General features: G+C 38.7%; 1 pseudogene across 1 annotated transcript; it reads right to left on the bottom strand.

Moving 5' to 3' along the window:
* Positions 1-693: 693 nt before the first annotated feature.
* On the bottom strand, positions 694-7757 carry LOC113587428 (protein mono-ADP-ribosyltransferase PARP12-like; annotated as a pseudogene). The gene is made up of 6 exons (XR_014123514.1): positions 7491-7757; positions 6909-6940; positions 2982-3372; positions 2697-2770; positions 2467-2594; positions 694-2279 (listed from the first exon to the last, which is right to left on the bottom strand). The product of XR_014123514.1 is annotated as a protein mono-ADP-ribosyltransferase PARP12-like (transcript).
* Positions 7758-20691: the final 12934 nt, after the last annotated feature.

Below are 20691 nucleotides of genomic sequence, written 5' to 3'. Positions count from 1 at the left end.
TCAGGTATGTTAGCCAGCTTGGTAGCGTGCTAATGCCACTTTAGTTTATTTCTTTCTTTATATATTTATTAGCACCGATAAGCACAACACACTTTTTAAATGAAAAAAAAAATGTGTAGCCTTTGTTACCGAAACTGTCACGGTATGGCCCCTCCCCCCCTCAAATGTCTCCGTGTGTGTGTGTGTGTGTGTGTGTGTGTGTGTGTCTGTCCGTATTGCCACGCCCTCTCGTGTTGTTCACCTGATCCTTGTGTAATTGTCATGCGTGTATATAAGTCTTGTGTCTTATCGTTGAGGTTGTCGGTGTTTGACCCAATTAGTCTGTGTTGAGACGTGTGTTACATGTGCAATAAAATGTACGTTTATGTTCAACGTGCCGTATCCTGCTTAACCCTCCATCTTTACAGAAACAAACTTTGTCACTTTGTTATTGTAAAATATAAAGTGCTGGATAATGTGTTTTGAGATTCTATAAATATGACTAATAGTGAAATTGACATACAAAAGGTTTTGAATATTTCAAGTTTTATATATATATATATATATATATATATATATATATATATATATATATATATATATATATAATAGCATTACAATACATGTGATGAAAAGTAACATTTCAGTAACACATTTCACAGCACCACTTTTGGAAGTGTGGTGCTATGACTTTAAGAGAGTTTATCAGACAATTACAAACACAACCTGAGAAGCAAAGCTTAACACAATTACTAGGAATTTGTAAAGGTCATGATGAACATTTGTGAGTTCAAAGCTTTTGCAAAAACAAACACAAAGTATTTATGCCTGATCTAACAAGAGTTCCAATTATGAAGGAGTTAGTACTCCTTTAGAGTTTTTAAAGATTATAAATGGTTAATTTGCATTTACTAATAAATATTTGCTTATAGTCACCTTTTGGTTACATTTGTTATAAACTAAAAAACATCTGTTTTCAGTGTATGACTGTACTGTGTTACAGAGCTTATGACCTACTATACAAAATTTGTCTGTATTGTAAAAATTGTTTTTAAATCTTCTCAAATAATGTTAAGCGTTTAAAAGGAACATTCTATCATAAAATAAATGCTTTTCAATTTAACTATAAATCCCTTTAAAAAATGTTTTGGCAAACTTCATGCCATGCATTTTCTGGATCATGTGGTAATATGCTTGCCCAGCTCTGGAGCCCACTACCTTTCACTAAAGGACTTTATAGATACACTTTATAGATTTTGTGTATAACAAATGCAAATTGAATCTTAGAACAATTACCATACAATAATAAAATTACAATAATTCAACCATTTTTAGAATGACCATTCAGTCATTAATCATACAACTTAAATCTGATTTCACAATCTGATTTTTGTGCACGTTTGGGTGATGAAGGTTTTCTATACCCTGTTGCTTGCTGGGGGTTTGTGCTTACTCTTGGCCTTTGTGTGTTGTATAAAGAAGAGGAAATGGTATGGTTGAAGGAGAATCTTGAGGAGCTTGAAAAGGAGGAAGCAAGGTTAGAAGCTGAAGAACGACCATTGTATAAACTTAGGGTCTTGAAAAAATAATTGTCAAAATCATCAGCACCCAACTCTGAGCCGAGACTGCAGTCAGATAGTGATTTTTGCAAATCGTTGGCTAAGCTCTGAGATGTCGTAGTGGCAGAGTTAGAGTTATAAGATGACCCAGTGTTTAGGTCTTTAGCACCCTCAAAGTGAACTGCATAACCTGACAAGCTAGGCTTCACTGAGTTTACTGAGCCACCATAAGCACCAGTGAATGTGTCCTCCTTGTAGGTAATCAAGAATTCTGTGTAGACCTGGGGCCTTTCGAACACCACATAAATGGTGCGGTCCTGGACGTCATTCACGCAACTATCATAAGGTCCGCCTGCTCCATCTCGGGCTGGAGGTCGGCGATAGTGGGATTCTCCCTTAGTGTACTGTCCAACAAGTACCCTGCATGCAAACATGGATTTCCAACCACATTTATCAGTGTAACTATGGCAATATTTTGCATCTCTGGCAAAGTAACTGCCTGTAAAAAACAAACAAAAAAACGATATTATAAATGTGATGCAGCAATCAAACTGGCATCGTAGATGCAAAATCACTTTCTCACCTTGCCCATATACTGTTCCATTGGCTCCAGATACTCTCGTGTCAAAGTTCTCGCGGCATATAGCATCAATGAGTGAGGATTTGGTGCCATGGAATAACAAACGCTCCCCCTCACCATATTTCATGTCCTTGTTTGCTTTTTTCATTCGTGCCCTTTTTCTAAAAATATGAATAGGAAAAAAAGAAAGTTTCAGACTAATTTCAGTACAGTTAGTGCAACTCTGCCAACAAAGCCTACTAGTGAGATTTTAAATGGAAATGTGCCAGTGTATTTCATTAAAATTTGAAAGCAATTGTTGGAACTGAAATAACGTTCCTTTTGATGTTAGTATAATGTGCTACACACGTCTGAAAATCCTCCCACAATTCCTTGTTCTGGACCCTTTCTATTCTTAAAATGCTGTACTTCAAAGCCTTCTTGAAATGTTCCTGCACTCTAATGTAATCCTTGTCTGAAGGACTGAGAAGGACTCTCTGTAATTAAATTTAAAAATGAGCAGTTAGTTAGCAACAAGACAAACAAGCAAAGTTCAGATACAATCTCCATTAAAATACACAAATACATATAAATATTACCAATAAGATGTACACAATACATGTACCTCCAAATTTGCAGTAGCCTTTGATAAATGAGAGGCAAATAATGTTTTCTGTAATAAAAGAACAGAGGCAGTGCACACAGTAATTACATGTTTTATGTCTGTATAATAATACACTGTTTGTTTTTTTGTTGTATAAACAAAAGCTTAATCTTCATTTTATGTAATGTTTAATCAAAGATTTAGGGTCATCAAACATGTCTAACAATGCTAGAATAAAATAATACATGAAAGGAACACATCATGAATATTCTGTTGTTACCTGCATAACTCTTTAAGGACTCTGGCACTTTGCCCTTGTTTCTGGACTTGGTGTTGTCTTTGACAGTTTCATCCCTGGCAGTGTTGCGGTGCCTCAGAGCCAGAATATTCCGATAGACCAAATAGAGAGACCCCATCAGCTGACTGGGCACTCCCTTGCCCTGGAGGGTTTTCATTGGATGAGGCTCGTAGAAGTCGTGGGATCGACTGCACTCAGTGTCCTCACAGATCCCTCTGATGTAGTTTTCACAGACATGGAGTCTGTTGCACGCTTCTTTATCAGGATAGTTTCCATACTCACCACTACCTTTGTTATAGGACACACAAACCTGCAAGTCAATGGTTAATAGAATGGTTCTGTCAAAAATGCTAATTTTGAAAGTGAGTTGCCACTACATAGATTTAAGCAAACACATAAAACTAGGTTTGGTTAATTGCTAGAGGGATGTGTGTACCCAAATTTCAGGAGGGAGTAGATTTGTAAAACTATTAAGTAATTAACATCACAAGCAGGATTTTATTATTAGACTATTTTAAAAGGAAGGCCCATGATTTTTTTAGATGTATTTTGTTGCCAGACTACCTGGCTAGCATGTGTAGTGGAAGCATTTTCACTTCCTGCCTGAGTCCCAATGTTGAAACACGCTTGACAAGGAATCTAGGTAACCACATTTCAGTTTAGATAACAAACGGTGGTGCATTTGTGGTAAATAACCTCAATTCCCAGTAGTTACAGAGGCAAGAGGTAGGTGTGTGAACATACTTTAGTTTCATGTGGGTGTAGTGATATTGTAATATGAAGGGATGCAAGATTAATGATTAATTGTGGTTATATTCTTATCTTGGTAGGCAGCTCTATAGCCACTTTTCAATCTAGCTAACAACAGCTGGCAAGCAGTGAGTAATACTAGGCACAGTGAGTAATAATAGCCACCCTCCTGGCGTCCCTGTTGTCATGGTTTCCCTGTCTTCTGTTTTCCTGCACTCCCTGCCTTAGTTTCTTTTCTCTGCCCCTCATTGATTTTCCACACCTGTCCCTCGTTAAGTTCATGTATTTAAACCACGTCTTGTTCCCTGTGTTTTTGCTGGTCTTTGAGTTATTGTAAGTGGTTAGTTCATTGTGTTTGCATGTTTATTCTTATGGTGGTTTCTTTGTACTCTGTGTCTTTGTGTTCAGCTAGACTCTGTGTTTCCTAGTTTATGTTATAGCCTGCTCCCGTTTGCTTCCGTGTGTTTATTTTGAGCCTCTGTGTTTTGTTACTCGTGCATCCTAGCCCTCATCCCATTTAATCATGTATCCCCATGCTTTCCATGTCGGCACTTTGACCCTGGACTGCTTTAACGACACTGATTCTGGATTTGCCCCAATTCAATCTCGCTCCTCTCCGCACATGCGTTCGCCTCCTTAACGCTCCACGTTACAGTGATATGCATGTATTTGCTGTGTCTGCTTTCAAACTAACTGCCATTGTTCATTGAGTAATTGTAGTTAAACACAAAACTATGCATAACCATGGTGAATTTTATTTGACCAACATGTTTCTGGAAATGACAGTCACAAGTGACAAAAGATAAAGACTTTGAGAAGTTAATGATACACCCAACCAAGTGCATTCTTTGGAGATGGTTTATGTTGAATAAACCATTCTCCCTAGATGTGACTGCTAAAACCTTTTTGAGTTTCCTGGTCAAGGCTAAAAGAACACTAATATCCAGCACAGCACAAATAATTTTGTTCAAGGTATTTAAGAGAAATGTAAAAACATAGAAACAGTTAATATTTTCTCTCTGTAGCACATCTTACCATCTTTTGTCACTTATGTCATTTCTAGCCAGAACAAAAGCTACTGGTCAACTAAAAATGTACTATAAATCAAATGGATTTGAATGCCATGCCATGGATATGAATCATGTTGGGCTTACCTGTACATATTTAGCTAGCAAACTAGGTATCTAGCTAGCTAAGTTAGTAGTACACACAAAGGGGTATAACAACATATTTATGTAAATGGTGGATTCCAGCTAAGAATGATTATTTTAACTAATAAAATGTGGGATCATCCAACCATTTAAAAAATTCTAAAAATATAACTATGACACTGTTAAAGTGTGACCCAGTTGTCACTTGTTTTATCAGAGAGTCCAAAGCAACTAAGAAACAACCCATGGCCTGTTCTTCACTAGAACTACATCACATGTGGTATAAAAATTATGTAAAATACACTGGGCAACATGACTTACTTGTTTAAAACAACTGGGAAAAAGCTCAATCCTCATAATAGCATTTATTTCCATATACACAAAGGCACTAGGAGCACTGCACATTTAATTGCAAAAGAAAACATGAACGAAATATCAATTTTTAAACTGAAAATGAAGAAAAAAGAATAAATAGCAGTGTCTTTATTTTCATTTACAAACTCAAATGTTTACAGTATAAACTGAAAATTGTTTACAGATTTAGCTTTTCTGTTGATCACTGAACTAATATTTAGTTGTATGATCTTTATTTCTGATAACTGCTTTACATCTGTGTGGCATGGAGTCAACTAACATCTGACACCTGCAAACAGATATTCCAGCCCAAACTGACTGGACTACATTCCACAGTTCTTCTGCATTTTTGGGTTTTGCATCAAAAACACCATTTCTGATGTCACTCCACAAATTCTCAATCGGATTTAGATTTGGGGATTGGGCTGGCCACTTCATAACATCGATCTTGTTGGTCTGGAACCAGGATGTTGCCCGCTTGCTGGTGTGTTTGGGGCCGTTGTCCTGCTGAAACACCCATTTCAAGGGCATTTCTTCTTCAACATAAGGCAACATGACCTCTTCTAGTATTTTGACATATTCAAACTGGTCCATGGTGCCTGGTATGTGATAAATGGGTCCGACTCCAAAGTATGAGAAACATCCCCAAACGATTATGCTTGCACCTCCATGTTTTAGTCTTTACAGTGTACTGTGGCTTGAATTCAGTGTTTATGGGTTGTCTCACAAGCTGTCTGTGGCCTTTAGACCCAATAAGAACAATCTTGCTCTTATCTGTCCATAGAATGTGCTACTTCTCTTCAGGCCAGTCAGTGTGTTCTTTGGCAAACTGTAACCTTTTCAACACTGCTTTTTTTCAGTAAAGGTACTTTACAATGGTTTCTTGCAAATAGTTTGGCTTCACATAGGCATCTTCTGATTGTTACAATACTCACAGGTAACTGAAGATCTTCTTTGATTTCCCTGGAGCAGATCATTGGATGCTTCTTTGCCATTCTTGTTATTCTATGATCTACGCAGATGGTAGTATTTTTTTTCCTACGTGTTTCAGGTTTTGTTTGCCATTTTAAAGCATTAGAGATCATTTTAGCTGAGCAGCCAATTATTTTCTGCACTTCTTTATATGTTCAATCAACTTCTTGATCAAAGTTCTTTCTCCTTTGGTACAATGTCTGGAACTCACTGAGCAAGGGCTAAAACCAGCAGGTACAACATTTGCTGCCCTCCTTCTTTAAATAAGGGTCATAATTGACACCTGTTTCTTCATAGAATGAATGATCTCACTAATTGAACTCCACTGCTATTAATTTGAACATGCCCCTTTCATTAAATGAGTCAATTACACCCAATTAGCAGCATGCATGTCATGACTGTTGAATCTGTTGGTTGCCAACGTCTACACTTAGTCATGAATTTGTTCCCATGTTGTATCTTTTCTGCAAAAATCAGTAATTAAATACATCAGTGATGTTAGACCACTATTATTTTGCACATAACTGTATATAGTCTTGAAGCTGTCAATTGTTAGTGTTATTTTAGAGATAAAATGTAGAATATTTTGGGAGCACATGTGAGAACCCATCTGATAACAGGTTTTGGGCAGTAGGACGCTAGCATGTCTACTACTGCTACTGAGTGCTGATTGTTTGATGACCTGATGTTGGAGAATCACAAATGCCTTGCTGCCTAAAAAAAGAAAAAAAAGAAAAAAAAAAAGAAAAAAAAAAAAAGAAAACATACAGGCAAGTTTTCTTTGCTATTTGTGACGCACACAAAAGTATGGTCACTTTTGGTCCAATTAATTTTCATTAAAAAAAACAAAAAAAAGAAACAAACTCATGAACATCTGTTTATGACAAACAGGGAAACCTTCTGTCCCACTAGAGGGTACTGAGATGGCAGACACGGCGAAGTAGCTGGGTAAAACACAAGAGTTGACCTTACTTTTCCAGTGGACATTTGTTTCTCAAAACTGTCAAAATGTACGTATTTCTGGCTCTGCAAAAAAAAGTGGTCAGAGCTATATCACACGAGACCAGATTGATTACAATATCATAGCCTAATAAGAATAAAAACAATAATAATTTAAATATAGTAATCTGAATAATACAAGTCATGTTTTACTATCTTAGACTACATCTTATCTTTAGTTTAAAGCGAATATATCTTTAACAGCTACCAAATGTACCCTAAAAATAAAGGAACGATGACAATCTCGTCTTCTTGACTTATCTACTGCATTCTCCCTAAATGTAAAATTTGCACAGGTGCAGATCTTTACAATTTTTCTGGCACTCTCGTGTCTTGCAAAGTTTCAGGTTAGTACTCACTATAATGTTTTTGCGACCGTTTCGTTGAATAACAGCAAAATATTCGCTATTCTGTAAGATACCATCCAAGTAATCTATTTCTGGCATGCAGGACGTAATTTCCAGAAGGCTGTTGTATTCGACAGACCCGTTGTTGTCACAACGGTTTTAAGAACAGAGTCGGTCGCCATCATTCGCCACGACGTCCAGAACAATAAAAACATTATGTGGTACACTGTGGCGCGTCCCCTTTTAAGATGAAACAGCGGAAAGGAAAACGAAACTAACAAGAGCTTTAAAAGGTTGCCAAATACTCGCGCACCATTCCCCGTGTTCCAACAAAAATAATTATCTTGACTGAAATTCCCTTTAGGTGTATTCCTCTTATATAAAATGATAATGCTTTTTGGATAGCAACTTATAAAATAGGTTTACAGGTGTTTTACGTGATAGAGATAAAATTCTAAATAAAATAAAATAAAAAAAGAATATTAAATAAATAAAATAACAAGAACTGGCATACAATTATGAGATATAAAATATTAGAATATGATATTGATTAATTGTTGTGTTTTTTTTTTGTTTTGTTTTTTTTCCCCCCAATTTTGAGTTGATCTCAGACTTTCAGAGAGGGTTCCAGGTAAAGGAAGACTTCATCTAGGTTTCTGGGATAACTGGATGATTCCTTTAGAAAACCCAAGAGGCTGAGCAAGAGCCCATCTAACAATCATATCCCTAAGGAAGAGAAGAGCAAGGCCATGGAGGCAGTAGAGGGATTTGGAGAGATGATGTGACCCTTCATTCTGCTGGGTAAGGATCCTAGCTACGGCATTCTGAGCTTGGTGAAACCTAATAATGGGTAGGTCAGATAAGAGTGTTACAATCATGTAATCTAGGTATAACAAAGGCATGTCTGAGATTCTTGCTATTAACAATGTAGAGAATGTCATTGATTTTTAGAAAGTTTTAGAAATCTGCAAAAAACAGAACATCTTTACTTATTTATGATACAAGTCAATGGTACTCTTTGAACAATGGCCAACACATTTAATTGTAAATATACTCAGGATATTAAATATCCTGTGTCAAAATATTATTTCATGTAGGGCCTAGCCTAATCACTTCACACTAGAAACTACAACATGGCAAGTTCTTCACTGTTTTATCTGTGAGAACTGTCAATTCATTACTAGTCTGACAGAAGATTCTAGCACTAGAGGTGCGGCAACACAGCCCTACAGCAGCATGCCTGGGTTGACGTCATGGTGAAATCACGGTGAAATTACACCACACAACTTCCATTATGGGCAGTGGTAGCTCAGTGGTTAAGGTACATGAATAGTACTCAGAAGGTTGCCAATTTAAACCCCACCATGGCCAAAGTTGCCACTGTTGCATTACATGTTCAACTTGTATTCATAATTGTAAGTCACTTTGGATAAAAGTGTCAGCTAAATGCTGTAAATGTAAATTTGTGTGGCTTCTCAGTGGGTGCCCTCTCAGAAAGAGTTCTGGTTATAGGGTACTCTACTCTGTGGCACATAAAATTAAATAGGGTTTTACGGACACCAGCTGCAGTAGTTATCTGTATATTGGGAGCCAGAGTGCTTGACATTGCAGGTAATCTTAAAATCTTAGGCAAGCATAGGTTCCCTAAGACAGTAATTCACATAGGAGCCAATGCCTTTGCCACTAGGAGATTACTAAGAGTAATACTGTGGAAGTGTGTTGATTAGTAAAGGTGATTTCCATTGCTGTAGTGTGCTCTAACTTACAGCCAGTTATCTTCGCTGAACTGATGGATGTCCAAGTGGTGGTCACAAAACAATGCAGGGTTTGTAGAATTATGTTTAAGGGTAAGCCTGGCCTTTTAAAGTGCGATGCTATCCATCCTACTAGTGATGGTGCTAATCTCCTTTCCTGTAGCCTAAGTCTTATGACATAAGTCTTATGACAGGATCAGGAACAGAATCCAGAAGTCCAGGCAGCAGACAAAGAGGCTAAACTGACCATCTGCTGATCGCCAAGACATGTCACCATATTGACACTGTGTCTGTTTCCCGAGCTAAGCAGAAATATAGAAAACAAACAAACAAAGTCTTAACATAATTAGTATTAAAAGACACACAGTACAGCACCTTTCATCTAAAATTAGGATTACTAAATATTAGATCCCTAATGCGCTTAGAATAAATTAATTCACTGATCATAGATTTAATATACTCTGTCCAACAGAAACTTTGATCAGGCCAAATGAGTACACAGCTTTAAATGCAGGAAACTTCTGACTACAGATACGTACACCACCCTTGTCTAACTGGCTGCGGAGATGGCACTGCAGTTTTTTATAATGACACATTAGGCATAAACAAGAAAAACAACAGGTTGTGATTTCAAGTCCTTTTAAATTCTTTTTATTAACATAAATGGTGTAGCCAACCAAAAAAAGCCCTCTCAGGACTTTTTGCTGATTGGTATCTAAAGTCCACCTGGGCCTTATTCAGAATTTAATAATGAGTTTACTGATTTCTTGTCTTAATTTTAGTTAGTTTGGTAGAAAGAGCTGTTATAGTTGGTGATTTCAACATTCACTTTGATAGTGTCAAAGACCCTTTGAGATTGGCTTTTATTTCCATACTAGAATCAACTGGTCTCAATGTATAGGACAACCCATTCACTCTGGTGGATGTACGCTTGATTTGTAATGATATATGACAGACATAAAGAACATAGTCATACTACCCTGGTCTAATGCCATCTAAGACCATTCCCTTATTTCATTTGAGTGTGGTAGATATTAGTGTTTTTAGCCTTGATCAAGAAACAAAAAGTATTAGTAAAGTTTTAGCACTTACAGTCTGGGAGGATATGTTTATTCAGCATAAACTGTCTCCAAAGAAGGCACTTCAAACATGAAAATGTAAAGGTCCTGACATGGGAGCTGTCACCATTCATTGGTCCTATTGGCTACAAAAAGAGACATGCGATACTTATTTTACATTTCTGCAAAGTTACAAACAGGAGGGTTACAGCTTCCTTCAGGGGCTAGCAGTCCTTGCATTTTCTCTGTTCCAGTGTGGTGAAGGTCATGCCCAGCCTACTATGGTGCACTCGCTTGCAAACACTGGAAAAGAGGCCCTCTCACACATAGCCAAAGCATGAACTTTTCATAATATTTAAACACAGATTAATTATGAGCACAAAGTATAATACAGAAGTAAAGTAATATACATTGTGTGCACAATTATTAGGCAAGTTGTATTTTTAAGAATTCATTTTATTATTGAACAACTACGGTGCTCTCGGTCAATCCAAAATGTTAATAAATGTAACGTGGGAGGGGGTGGAGAGCAAACAAGTGCGAAGTGATGATGCCATAACAAAGCAAACTGATTGAAGAGAATAAATAAATAATAAGTTTAATAATCGACATAGAGTAACAATACAGAATAGAATGAAGAACAAACAGGCTAACAGAAGAATAATATGATAACAAGATGAGGGTGAGAAATTGGCAACAAGGGAATAAAACATTAAGGAAAGACTAACAGAACGGTGAGCATAAAGACAGACAAACGGGAACAACACAGAACCAGGCTACGTAAGATGAACAAACAATATTGATGACAAAGATACAGAACTAAACAAGGAAAGCAACATGCAGCAAGGGTAACCACAGAGAACAAATGAGATCGGACTAAACACGGAGAACAAACGAGATCACACTAAACACGGAGAACAAATGAGATCGGACTAGAAACACAATGATAGAGACCAAACGAGAACTTACTAGAAACTATGAAAGACACTCTAAGACAAAGACGATGACCAACAAACAAGATACGTAGGGACGGGGTTTTTATAACACTACAATCAGGGACAAACTAGGAACAGCTGGTGTGAAAGGGGAGGAGACAAGGAACCATGGAGACGAATGAAAACCCGGAAGTGATTTGGTTGCCAAGACAACAGGGAATGCTCAGGTCTGTGGACGTGACAATAAACCTCAAACCTGAATATTTAAGAAAGCAAAAGTGAGGTTTTGGCTTTCTTATGTGTGTGGCTTTCTTATCTATGTGTGCATAATTATTGGGCAACTATTAGTGTGCAGAATTATTATGCAACTAAATGAAAAATGGAAATTTTCCCATCTCACTTGTTTATTTTTCATTTAGTTGCATAATAATTCTGCACATTCATGGAGTCTTGTCAGTTTCTTAATCTGTTGACAATTATCTTTTTGTGCAGCAGCAACCATAGCCTCCCAGACACTGTTCAGAGATCTGTTTTTCCTTCACCGTAAATCTCCCATTTAAGAAGGGCCCACAAGTTCTCAATAGGGTTTAGGTCAGGTGAGGAAGGGAGCCATGTCAATATTCTTTCATCTTTAAGGCCTTTACTGTCTAGCCACGCAGTGGAGTACTTCGGTGCATGCAATGGAACGTTGTCCTGCGTAAAAATCATGGTCTTCTTGAAAGATGCAGAACTTTTCCTCTACCACTGCTTGAAGAAAAGTGTCTTCTAAAACCTGGCAGTAGGTTTTGAGTCCATCTTCAAACCAAAAAGGTCAAACTAGCCCGTCTTTAATAATACCAGCCCATAGCAGTACCCCACCTCCACCTCCTGGCATCTGTGCCCATTACTGCTCCAGCCACGGGCCCATCCATCTGGTCCATCAAGAGTCACTCTCATGTCATCAGTCCATAAAAGCTTTGAAAAATCTGTCTTCAGATATTTCTTGGCCCAGTCTTGACATTTCACCTTATGTGTCTTGTTCAGTGGTAGTTGGGTTTCAGCCTTCCTTACCTTGGCCATGAGTACTAAACACCTTGTACTTCTGGGCACTCCAGGTAGGTTGCAGTTCTGAAATATGACAGCACTGGAGGATAATGGGTCCCTCGTTGCTTCACGTTTGGTTCTTCTCAAATCTTTGGCAGTTAATTTGCGTCTTTTATTCTCAGTGTGTTTCTTGTGACCTTGTTGACTATTTGCAGCAAAACGTTTGATGGTTCTGTGATCCCGCCCCAATATCTTAGCAATTTTAGGAGTGCTGCATCCCTCTGAAAAAATGTTTTCTCCAATTTTTGACTTTTCAGAGTCAGTTAAAACTCTTTTTTGAACCATTTTGCCTTGATATAGGGTGTTGATCTCCTTAGGCCACAGCCTGCCTCATTACACAAATACAAATCACATGATATGATTAAATCCAATAAACATAAAAATGATGATATAATCAAAATACTCTCTTGCCTAATAATTGCACACACAGTGTAGGAATGAAATATAAAAGTATCACTGCCACATGAGCTACATATAGTCACAATATAGTCACCTCACCCCTCCCACCACACCAGACACACAATCACTTTTGTTCATGCAAATAATATTTCTAGGACAGCCCTTTTCCAACTCAGGAACATTGTAAAGATTAGGAACATACTATCTTTACATGATGCAGAAAACCTAATCCATGCATTTATCACATGTCTTCCATTCCATTATCCAATCATTGTTAATTCCCTTTTCTGTCTATCTATTCTCAGTTCTATGGCGTTAAGGTTTAATGTACCATTACATGTCAGCTCCCCAGGTTGGTCCCTTGTCTCTTATTAGAACTATCAGCACCACTAATCACTGTGATTAGCAATAATAATATACACACACTTGCCCTGAGCCCACAGCACCCTGGGCTCTTGAATGAATACCAGGCTCATGCCCCGCCATTATTTCCTTCACACTGATACAGACCAAGATCTACAGGATTATTTAAATCTATAACACAACAAAACTCTCGGAAAGGATGAGGAATCCTGTGCCTGTGCACTGTGAAGACTCCTGTGCAGTTGACCTTCTGTTTCCCATTCTGATCTGTGTCCAGTTAAAATATGAATGTTTGTATGTATATGTCCTTCTCTTACTCGTCCTGCTCCAGGTGTGTTCCAGGTGTGGCCCTAGCCACTTTCTAATGGTCGCTTGGGTTCTCAGTGGGAATGTCTCTGCATTCAAGATTACTGGATACCCTCTGTTGTCTGGAACTGTGGGTTCTAACTGTATGTCAGGTTCCCTTTCTGGTTGTCATTGGGCTAGCACCCACACATTCTCACCCATCGACATGGCGGTTGCTCATGAGTGTTGGTCTCCTGACCCCTTGACTGCAGTCTAGTTATCACCCTCAGGCTCTGGAAAACATCTGCAGTGGCTCGCGTGTATCTACAGCACCATTCCCTCTAATTTCATAGCAGTATGCATCATCAGGAGCACCTGGAACAGTCCTTGTAATCTCGGTTGTTTCCAGTGCTTCCTTTTTAGGTCCTTTACCAGCACACAATCACTTGGTCTGAGGTCATGTAGTGGTCCATTAGCTGGTCTGGGGATAACATCTTGTGAATGTCACACAACTGAGAGGAGAGGTCTGCACAATAATCAAGCATTTGTGCCTCACACAGGGCTATGTCTGGGAGTGTCTGCTTGTTTGGGCTTAATCCTGTAAGGGGAAGTCACACTAAAAGGACCTCACATGGACTCAACTGATTCTGTTCCCTCACTCTCATTATCATCCACTTTAATATTAAGGGTAATGTTTTAGTACAGGGCAGCTTAGTCTCCTGGCAACAATTTAATAATTTTGACTCGATTCTTGCCATTTCCCATCTCCACTGACACACCACTTACTGCGTGATAAGGGCAGTGTTGACTCATGTCAGTTCTCGAATACAAATTGTCTTATGTCACTTCCCACTTCATTTAAGGCTTAATTAACGAAAGCCGGTCCATTGTTGCTGCTGACCCTTAAGAGGATTTCCCATATAGGAATTATTTCTCTCAGCAGTACTTTTACTTTAGCAACTGTTTCACATTGACTGTGAGGAAAACTTCTACCCATTTTGAGAACTTATCTACAATTACCAAGCAATATTTTTTTCCTTCACTCCAGAAGATTTCAATGAAATCCATTTGTAGGTATTCAAATGGCTGTTCCAGCTTGTGTTGTCCTACTTGTGGCATGGTTTTTCCTCTAGCCACATTGCTAGTTGTGCATATCATGCAACTTTCACAATCTTTTTGGGCATACTGTGTAAACCCTTGTGCATACCAGTGTTTAGGAAGATCAGATGACATCCCCCCTCGTGCAAATGTATCAAAAAATGAAAAAGTGTCTGGGCAGACAAGGCTTACCTTCAGGACTGAGCCAAACCTCTTGTTTTAATTAATAACCGGCATGAACCCACAATGTCTTCTTGTCTCTGAAAGCAAAGCTCTGAAGTTCCAGTGAAAAAAGTCATGATGTTTCCAAATAATACCATGACCGTGAATAACTCCAAAAAATAATGACCAATTGAACTCTTGCCAATTTGCATGCTTCAGATAAAGCCACTAATTCTACAGCTTGATCTGAGTAATTAAATGGTAATGAACCTGCAACACATATTGCATGATCATTTACAGCAGAAAAGCAACAGCCTTCTGCAGTAAGAGACAAACCATATATCCCTCTTTTTCATTAAGAGTCTGTACAGAGAGTCAGGTGGGGTACAGAGGGTCATGCCCAAAGTGGGGTTGTTTGGAGGGCCTGTTTAAGATCCTCAAATGCTTGTTCTCATTCATGTGTCCATTGTGTCCTGTAGCTGTTATTGAATGTATTTATCTGCCACTTAATTTGGGCTTAATTTGTAATTCTGCTTTTCTAATAACTGAATGTGTCGCCCCTGAATCCACTAGGAACACGAATAGCTATGACCCCATTTCTAATGTCATCTATGGACAAACACATGAATCTTGAAACTCATATTTCACATAGCTGTGTTCTATAACCTATTAACTGTGTCTAATAACAGTTGTGATAGATTACTTACCTGTTCATTGGGTGTTGGTTGTGCTGGATCCAATTCCTTCTTCTCAGGTCCCTTGCTGTCCTCCACCCCTCAGGCTTCATTCGTTTCTCCAATGTCTTTTTTTCTCCACAGATAAAATACGTTTTGCTCATAGCTAGGTCTTCCTTGACCTCTTCCTCATCCTCCTCATCCTCCCCGATCTCTGCCTCATCCTCTGCCACATCCCTTGCGTTGCTCCAGGTTAACCACACCGCACTGCTTGGACCATGGTGAGGGTCACTTTTTGCATTTCGGCAGCTTTTCTAAATTTTCTTTTTTTCTTTTTCTCTGAGGTTCTTTCGGCATGTACAGCATTCTAGTCCCATCCAATGCAGGTGTTCTTAACTATGCTTTTGATTTCAGGTTTCAACCCTAGTAGAAAACTATTTTGCAAGTGTGGTTTGTAAGTGGGCACTTCTCCCACTGACATGTTGTTGAACATTTTTAGTCTGCTATGTCAGTCATGGATCTCATTTCATCTCACAAGAAACTTGTGCACATTCTCTGCATCTTCTGTCTATCCGCAGTGCGAATAAGTTCTCAAGCTGCTTGCAGAATTCGCTCAGTGGTCTGTGTATAGGCTGGATTATTTTCATGGTCATATTCCACATGCATCAACTGACTGTTTTTATCAGGGATGTGGGCCACTAATTTTTATCAATCCGTGCCAATACCAATAGCACCTGAGTTCGGCTACAGTGGGTCTAAACTCTTTGCAGAATACCATAAGTTTATCCCCTGCCTTTGTTCCTCCAATCTCTCAGGGAGTGAAGGTGACTCATCACCTCCTTCCTATCTGCCACAGTCCATGGCATCATGGGTATCCTCTGACTTGTTTCAGCTTCTGACTCATCTTCAAGCTGTTATACACCGTTCCTTGTCTTGTAGAATGCGGACTGTGGTCCTGGGAATGCTGGAGCTGTTAGCATTGTGGTTGCTGCCTTCACTGTCTTCACTGTGTTAGGTGCCCTTCTTGTCCCTCTTTTTTTCTTCCCCTACGACCTAATGCTTCTTTCAAGTTTTGTAACTGTGCCAAACTACACTTCCTTTTTCTGGATAGCCAGCAACTGCTCCACGTAATACCTGGCCACATACATTATGTTCGGACTCACGTTTATTGGTCCCTTCTATTTACTTTGTGATTTATCCATACTTTTCCAATTTTTATATATATATTTTTATAATAATTTATGATAAAATCAGTGATAAGAGTTTGTCCCACTATCCTCTGCCTTGAATGTCATTTGTCTGAACTTTTCCCCAATTGGGGGAATCCCCCCCCCCCCCTTTCCTTTTCTCTGGTAATTGCATAGAACCAAAACCCTGGTACGAGTATTAAGGTACCCTCCCCTCACTCATCAGCAGCGGCGAGAATAGTACATAGTCCTTCTCTTTATACCTTGCGTTCAATCCTGAGAATTTGGGACAGTACTTCTACCTTTTCTTTTAGTTCAGTGCTTAGAACTCTATACCTGAGGATTAGCCCTTAGATCCTCTTATCCTTTGAGGCCTCTGAGTCAGTCCTTAGAATCTCTTTTACCTGGTTCCTCACAAATACTCAAATATCATCTATATTCCAACTGACACCAGAGATTCTCACTGTTTCTGTAGTTGATCGCAGTGCTGAGGGAGCCCTTTCCTTGTCCACAAGTTTAGTTTTCTCTGCCTCTTGTTTGATTGCTTACACCTGTTCCTCATTTCTACCTTGTTAAGATCATGTATTTAAACCCTGTTGCTTGTGTCTTTGCTGTTTATTGAATGTTTATTTGAATGGCTGTTCATTGTTTATTTGAATCTGTGCGTTCATTGCATTTGGTGAATGTTTTTGAAAGCCCATATATGTATGTATTTAAGTTTGTAATCCATGCCTTTATGTTTCCTAGCCTTTGTTATAGCCTGCTTCCCCTGTTTGCCTTCGTGTATTTTGTTCATTTGCTAACACATCCTCGTCCACTCTGTATAGGCTCTATGACCCTGGACCATTATAACGACTCTGATTTTGGATTTGCCCATAATAAATCTCGCTCTTCTCTGCACATGCGTCCAACTCCTCACCACTCACCATTACAAGAGTATTGAAGTCACCCACGTTTACTAAGGATTCAGTATATATGCCTGTCTAAAGCTACATTACGTTGCGAAGTATTACCACCAGTATTAGTCTGAGCATATCAAGCATTTATTCCTTGATTACCTTTCTGTGTATCGACTCGTTTTCGTGTTTCTCATCTCTGATTTTTGACTGCCCCTTTTCTATTTATCTGCCTGGTTTTTGTATTGTTCTTCTGGTGTTTGACTCAGACTGTTTCTTCGTTCATGATCTGGATTACCCCTGATTTTGTCTTTCTAGTACTGACCCTGGTTTTGAGCACAAAAAAAGCTCATAATTTATATCTGCGAGCGTCTGACTTTGCCTATTACATAATTCAAGAACAGTTGGAAAAAGAAAAAAATCATGACACAGGTCTTGGCTGTTGACAAGCCTTCAGTTGTTGAACAATGACATACTAAACATTGCAGAAAATGACAGACCTCATCATGATATAACCAAAAAAAACCTACATTAACAAGTTTGATGGTGAGGAACTGGTCAGTTCAGCTGCTTAAAGGGTTCATAAGAGTGGTCCCATTACATGGTTAAAGCTGTGTGAAGATAAATTTCCTCATGCCAGCAAGTTAGGCAGAAAATATCTATGCATCCCTGTCAACAGTAGATCCTCAGAGGTTGTGTTTAGTACTGGTGGCAATATTGTCACCTTTCGGGTCAGGCCGGTTCTGAAGCCAACAACTCCCATTTGTCAAACACTGAATTTCTTTGTGTCTCTTGCTAGACTGTCTCTTAGTTGTATTTGATTTCCTTTATCTCTTTGTTTCTGTGTTGTCAGTGATCCTTAATAAATAAATTAATAACCACTTCTCATCCTGCTTCACCTTGCTCTATGCTACATCTTTTGTTCTATTTGTTTTCCAGATTTCCCCTCATATTTAATCATAACCAACTTACACCTGTCAAGTAATTCTCTTCCCTCTGTTAAATGACAGCTGCAAACCAAGGAGGGCAAGGGCTGTGTAAGGAAAATTTTCTTATTTTCTTTAACTCTGTCCCTCTGGTTCCACCATCTGTCTTGCCTGGGTCGGGTTGTTCCTGCTCAGGGCCCTGGGGCACGTTTCTCAGAATGATTGACACAGAGTCAGAGATGCTGAGAAGCACACACACTGTCTAGAATGAGACAGTTGTCTATCACCAACTCCAGGCTTACACGCTTACTCTGAGGACAATCATATCTTTTCAGTGCTGCAACCACTGCTGCAGGGGGTGGCATAACACACTTGGAAAATAACACTATCCACACCTTTCTGATGCATGAGCTCAAAGATGCCCATGATTGGCTAGTGTCACTGTAACTGACAGGGGAGAATATGCCACCCCTCCATGGGAGCACAGACAAATTTGCCCTCCCAGGCTCCTGGCCATGGATGGCTGTAGCATCATTGGTGATCAAACTTGCAAACTTACTCGTTGATGCCATCTATGCAGTGTAGCAAAATTCCTTTTGGTCCTCAGGTGCTAAGGACAGAAATATGTGGGTGTCCTCTGTACAAGAATATAAGCAAATGTTGTATTGATTATATCAACTTAAGTAAGCATATATAGATTAAATGATAGACACAGAATTGACCTTTGTGGACCACCATTCAATTTTATATAGTCTTTTGATTTGTAAGTACTAAGTGCCACATAGTAATTACAAATACCTAAGTAGAAGTAGTAGTAGTTTAATGTGGCACAAAAGCTAACTCAGTTCTGCAGCCATTAAACTCAAATCTTGTGGTTGGCTATATTAAAGACAGGGCTGTGATCTATGAAAACCACAACAGAGAGGCTCAATCAAAAACTGACAGGCTCAAAACTACCTTCTTAATAAAAAATGTAATACTGGACATTGATTTATAGTTACCAGGCACTGATAAATCAAGATTTGTTGTTTAGTAGACCTATTATGCTCACTGATCACAAACTAGGAAAGTTAGGGTGTACTCTTCTCAGACATTGGTGTCCACATTTTTTGCCCTACATTGGTTGTTTTTTTCCAAAGCTGCAGCAGCACCACAAGTGTTTTATATATGTGTGGCTAAACCATCTGCATGTGTGTTCATATTTGCATTTTACATGATCTCAATTACATCTTTTGATTATGTCTATGAACTGTATGATATTAATCTGAGCTAACCACCAGGTGATTGGGATTTGGACACCATTCCCAGTGATCTAGCTCAAGAAGAAGTTAACAGAATTTCACATAACATTACTGACAATGACTATGGTGTTGTCTCATGCAGAAATCCTTAACACCACGCTATACATAGTAACTGGGAGTTTCCTCCTGCGGCGTCACCATTTCCATAGCACCTGCATCATGTGGTTTTATGCTTATTTTGGTCTCATTCCTGTCCCCACCCTGTCATATGGACTATTCATCCCACCCTTTATTGTTCTCTCCTGTGCCTAGTTTTTCCCTCATTGACCTATGTATTTATATCCCTTGTAACCCTACCTGTGTGTGTTGGTGTTGTCTACTTATGGTGGTATTATTATTACTGTCATTGGTGATCATTGTTTACTGCAGATTCTAACTTGATATTACACTAGGATAATAAACAGTGTACCTTTATTGTTACTGAATATGTTATTGAATATATGCATGTTCAACAATACATCAGACAAAATTACATAAAAGTGTAAATTCATTTTAGGTTTTACTTTCCAGCTTTAAAACAAAATGTACTTAATTAACTGTTCATTAGATAAAATAAAGTTGAAGTAACATCAACTTATTAACCTTGGGAGGTTTAAAAATAAATGTAAAAAAGAAAATGTATAGTTATACTGTAATAAACACTGTCACAGACCAACTTTACCAAATTAGCAAATACCCCTTACTAAACCTGTCCAGTGTTTGTGATGGATATGCCTGCCTGATTTAAATTTCTAATAAGAGTCTTTCAAAGAATGTCACTGCAATGGGCTATCCTGCCTGGAAGCTGATGAAGTTGTAGTGATGATATACTACAAATTATCCTTCTGATGAAGCTTTGATCTGGTCACGGTGGTCTTTCACTCACCCCTGGCCCACAGACAGGACCCAAGACCCCTCTTATGCCATGATGCTTAGCAACAAAGCCATTTAATGGCCTAGCTAATGGCTTATCACCCTGGCCTGGATTTCTAACCCTTCCCCCTCTTCTTAGGTGTCAT

The sequence above is a fragment of the Electrophorus electricus genome, chromosome 4 (assembly GCF_041902795.1).
Source record: "Electrophorus electricus isolate QZ-2024a chromosome 4, ASM4190279v1, whole genome shotgun sequence".
Classification (NCBI taxonomy): domain Eukaryota; kingdom Metazoa; phylum Chordata; class Actinopteri; order Gymnotiformes; family Gymnotidae; genus Electrophorus; species Electrophorus electricus.
This window is presented reverse-complemented; position numbering and strand designations above follow the sequence as displayed.